Genomic DNA, 5,086 nt, shown 5'->3' with positions numbered 1-5,086 from the left:
AAGGTTTCATGTATATGATGTTGACACAAAATGTTGCAACGTACCTGTGAAGGTGTGTCAGTTATTTTAATCATTTCACATAGTTTGATGTTTCTTTTTGGATTTTCAATAACATTGTTTCTTTTTTTCTATCTTTGGTTTATTTTCCCCTCTGAATTTTATGGGTGAAGCCAGAGCTATGCATGGCCTTTCCTGGTTATACATGAACAATGTATCCAGCTGCAATTCTATGTTATATGTCACATTTCAGTCAATCTTCCTTAGGGTCTAACTCAAATTCAATGAAAATGGAGAGACTGTTTGGAGTAATATAAGGAGTTGTCTCAGATTGATTCCAAAGTTTCTCCAACTTATATACTAGCTACTTTTACTATCATTATAGATCAACTGCATTTTTGGTTTTGTCCTAAAGTAGGAATTATAAAGACAAGGGTTCATCTCTTTTCTTACCTTTGATGTTCAAGTGTGGTAGGACGACACTTTCCCAGGTAAATTGGTTTATCTGTCTTGCAGTCTACACAATGTTACGTCCATGGAATTCTGGAAATACAAAATGAATGCATTGAACGATCTTATTTTTGCATGGGAATTTGAATGTTAAATGGCGTTTAAGTAATCATGACTTGCAATCAATGCTTATTTGGGAAATATGTACTAGTCCATTCAGATTACTTAAGTTTCTATTTGCCTTTTGTCTTTCCATGTGAAGAAGAAGAAATCTCGATAGAATCTTGATCGGGAGGTTTCAGTGCAGACGTTAAAGCTGAAGGACCAAGAGTTTTTAGTAGAGGCTAGCCATGTGCTGTCAGAGGTACTTACTCCTGGCTCTCATTGTTATTGTGTCAATTCCCATGCATATGGGTTCAGTAAAGTACAAGTGTAATCCATCTAAATAAGCATCTTCTCCTTTCTATTTTCTCCAGATAGTCACAAAGCAAAGTCGGAGTTTGACCCTGTTGCTTCATAATAAAAATTTACTAGTAGGCTTGAGAAACCTGGTTACTCTTGACTGCCCATGCTGAGGAATCTGTTGCTTCCAGGACTGCTGTTGAAATAATATTCCACTGCTCCCAGTTGGAAAACAAAGATAACTTTTCTAAAAGTGTAAGCTCTTCAAAACTCTCTTGAAAGGTCCCATTTGATATTGTTCCTTGCCATATCTTTTCATTGTTTTAGTCTTGTACTCCGTTGTTACCTCTTCTTAGGATCCTAATCTGAGAATTTCCAGACTAGTTGAGTCTGGGAGTTCTCTTACTATTTGCTAAACCGAAGTTATCGAGGACAAGTTTTACACAGAACCTGCAATCATATTGTCTAATATTTACTGCACTAGTGATTTGGCATACCGTAAGACTTGTTGCAGGAGAATTTATTATTCATTGATTGCTATGACTTTGATACTACTGGGAACCATGCACTTATAAGGTCAATGCCTACTCTAATGAAATTTGTAGTACTTAGGCTTTTTTTATGCTAATTTGCTTCTCGTTTATTACAGTAAACTTCAGAAGACCATGGCAGACTTGGAGGAACTTCATAAAGAAAAAAATGTTGCAAATTTCACTTTACCAGCTTCTCATCATGGCCATGAAAAGGCTGTGTGTCATTCTTAAATAGTTTAATACTCTTCATTCTGATGAGCCCTTTCAGGTTTATAACTTCTCTGTATAGGTTCTAAAGAGTCAGCTTTCCATGGATCAATTTTGTGAGAAGCAACAGCACAGCTTTCTTGATTACATTATCACGTGGTTCTTGAGCTTCTATAATTGCTGTCAACTTTACAGGTACATGATCGTTTGGATATTTGTTTATCCTATAAAAATTTATCTCTTTGATGCTCGATCTCATTTCATTTTGATGCTTGTGGACCTTTCAGCTTCAAATGGAAATCCCAGAAATCCAGATTCCTTGCATGACAACGATCCTTCAGGAAGATACAATTCCTACTGGCAGGTAGATTTGCTGGTCACTTGTAACAATTTACTGTAGCGTTTTTGGTGACGTTTTAATATGGAATGACTTAAGATATTATTTTCTTTTTCTTATAATCTATTGATGTCATAGACTTATTTATTTAGTAATTCGTGGTGCAAACACCTTAGGCCATAATGGATATTGGAGAAGTGATTTAGTCTTGTGATTTGGATAGACGGTTTACTGCATGGGGATTGGGAGGAAGGACTTTTGATGGTACCGTATCACAGTATTTTAAACTGAATGGAAGGTCCGAATGGCTATGAGGTAGATGGATGCGATGCAATTGAGTAGGTCATGGTACTTGTGATGTTATTGAAAAGCTAATTAGCTGAAAGAAAAGGGTAGTGGGAACAAGGCCATCTTGCTCATAATAAGAAATTTTTCTTGGAATCTCCTTCAAGAATGAATAAACGAGTAGATTATAGGTCCAATTGGGGCTGGGAGAAGGGATCTGGATGGCTAAGCCAATAGATGAGAATTCTTTTCGTGAGGTTAAAGCATAGAGGCTATGGAAAGAACCAAATTTAACTGGACCAAACCGAAGTGCAAATGGGTTGGAGAAGGGATCAGTCATTTCCTCCTTGAGCCCAGTCCCCAAAGCTAGGCCTTCTCTATCCAGTTATATTGAGTTTAATATTCTTTTTTCAGTCGTGCTGGTGCTTGAATATTTAAACCCGATATTAGATTGATCTGCCCATTGATCCGTTCTAAAATGAATATTAAAAATCAAATTTCAGAGCGTTTCTTTTTTTCCTCGCAAAGGAAGGTAATGTCTATGTCTATACTGCATATTAAGGGAAAAGTATAGAAGTTGTTCTCTCTTTTAAGAGTCCAATTATGCCCCTAAAAAAATAATCATTAATGGTTGAAGATATACGAAGGGGTTTAAAGTGGAAAATGACAACCAGCGGTTGTGATTTGACCATCTGCTTCGGTTGGTGGTTTGGTGGGACAAAAGTGAGGGAAAACTACCTACAGCAATAACATCACAAGCAAATAGATTTTTTATTTTTTATTTTTATTCTTTTATGATTTTGTATAGCCAGCAGGCAACGCAAATCCAGGAGGGCACTAGTGCGAGAACCCACCTCTCACGACACCCCACTTAAGTCGTGCAATGGGGGCGCGAAGTTTTGAACCCCTCCCCTCCCAAATGAGGGTTGAGAGTGCGAACCAACGCGTCCATCACAGAGTGGGTACAAGTAAATAGATTTTGTATCGAGACAATTCCATCATTCCTTACCGAAATTGCTCTATTCTATCTCGATGACAATTATGATGACGTTACCATTTTCGAATATATCATGTAACTCACAATTTTGCGCTTAAATGGTCCAAATGCCCATTTCTCTTCATAGGGAGGAGTAAAGGCAACTGCGGATTTCATTAGATAATTTATATCTAGGAGAAGAAAGTTACCAAAAAAGTCTTAAAATTGTTATGATTGTGTCAATTCAGTCATAAACTTTTTATTTTTTTATCAATTTAATCTTAAATCTTTTATATTTGTACTAACTCAGTCTAAAAGAATGTAGGAGTTTGGATAATTGACCTGCCTTCATAATAAAGAGCCGGACTTCCCTAGCTTTCAACTCCACTTTCAAGGATCGCTAGGGAAATATTATTGCCAGTAACAATATCACAATGATGGTTGTGCTTTCTAGTATTCTAAATAGTTATACTAAGCATATTTAACAGAAAAAATTGAGATGGTACTGGTGTGAGATGATTACTTGAAGCAATTTACCAATGTGAAGTATCTATCATCGGAATAGGTAACATTAACTATGTAGCAAAAGGCGCTCAATGACCTAGTAATTTTGCACCATTTTTGTCCAGTGCCATGAGAAATGCTTCCTTATTGCAAAAATTCAAGTGCTTAGAAAAACTTTATAAATAGAGCGACAGACTAAAAAATGCATCCTGAGAAGACCAAATTAGATGAGAGGATAGAATTGGCAAGTTAGAACTTTGAATAATTCAGGGGGTCTAGAAGCCGCCAGACTTAGAATTTTATAGGCAGCAGACAGAGAAAACACTCAAGTCGTCAAAGGTACCACCATTCTCTGTTAGACTTTTCCAAAATGGTACTGCAGGCACACGTGATTGAACTGACAAGCATGACCTTAAGCTCCGTTGAGACGGATTCATCAAAAGTGAAAGGAGCCACACACCGATAAAAGCATCTTGAATATCTAGTCCCCACTAGACTACCTAGTTATTATCATTTTATATCTTTTGACATTGACTTTTGGACCTTCACTGACATTGTATCTTCTTTGTATCTCTGGTTTCTTTTCCCCTCTAGATTCGACACCATTAAGAATTTGAAGTCGTGTTTCCGTGTGAATTCGAATGTTAAATGGAAATTAAGGAAATCAAGTGAAATTACACTTGCAATCATGCTTCTATTTGGTAGATATCAACTAGTCTTATCAGATTACTTTGGTTTCTTTATGCCTTTTGTCTTTCTGTGGAAAATATTCAGTGGCTCGAATCATCCGCCTACATTTCGCCTACGTGGTGCACGTGAGCTTAAGTGGCTCCACTCAAGGGATGACATATGCCGTTTGATGTGGAATAAAAAAATAGAACCTGAGATCACTTTTATCTCTTTCCCACTTGAAAAACCCTCTTCCTCTTTTCAATTTTCAAGGCTTTTCCCGTTTTACAGAAGAACGACGAAGTGAAACACGTCCTCTCCTTTCTCCAGCATGTCCCACCGTCTCTGCCTCCCCAAAAAAGCCTCGCCGGTCACAGTTGCTACTCAAATTTGCCTTTGGCACGCTGCCTCCCCATGGGCCCTTGCCGGCTGCAGTTGCTAGGTCCCAAGCCCCTCTGGCTCTGGCTGATTCCGACACAGCCATCAAGCACAAGGTCTACGCTCGTGTTACCTGGGGAACCCTGGGTCCGCTGTGGCCGCACATCTGTCAAAAGAAAGATTGTTCTTTTTCCTGTGAGTTCGAATCCTGAAGTTTTTTTTTCAATGTTTTTCTGGATTTATTATAGTCATTGAAGTTTTTATAATTCCTTCATGTTTGTGTGGTAATGAAGAAATCTCAATGGAATATTAAATCGGGAGGTTTTTTTGGAGACGTCAAAGCTGAAG

At 37.8% G+C, this 5,086-nt stretch overlaps 1 long non-coding RNA gene across 2 annotated transcripts; it reads left to right on the top strand.

The window, feature by feature from the left end:
* Window positions 1–676: 676 nt before the first annotated feature.
* LOC120290377 lies at window positions 677–4,715 on the top strand. Of its 2 annotated transcripts, XR_005548316.1 has the most exons (5): window positions 677–811; window positions 924–1,104; window positions 1,499–1,784; window positions 1,877–1,953; window positions 4,652–4,715. It is a non-coding gene; the product is annotated as an uncharacterized LOC120290377 (long non-coding RNA). The 2 variants fall into 2 exon arrangements; XR_005548315.1 differs by having other exon boundaries at window positions 924–1,784.
* The last annotated feature ends 371 nt before the right edge of the window (window positions 4,716–5,086 follow it).

This window comes from Eucalyptus grandis, chromosome 2 (genome assembly GCF_016545825.1).
Source record: "Eucalyptus grandis isolate ANBG69807.140 chromosome 2, ASM1654582v1, whole genome shotgun sequence".
NCBI classification, from domain to species: Eukaryota; Viridiplantae; Streptophyta; class Magnoliopsida; order Myrtales; family Myrtaceae; genus Eucalyptus; species Eucalyptus grandis.
This window is presented reverse-complemented; position numbering and strand designations above follow the sequence as displayed.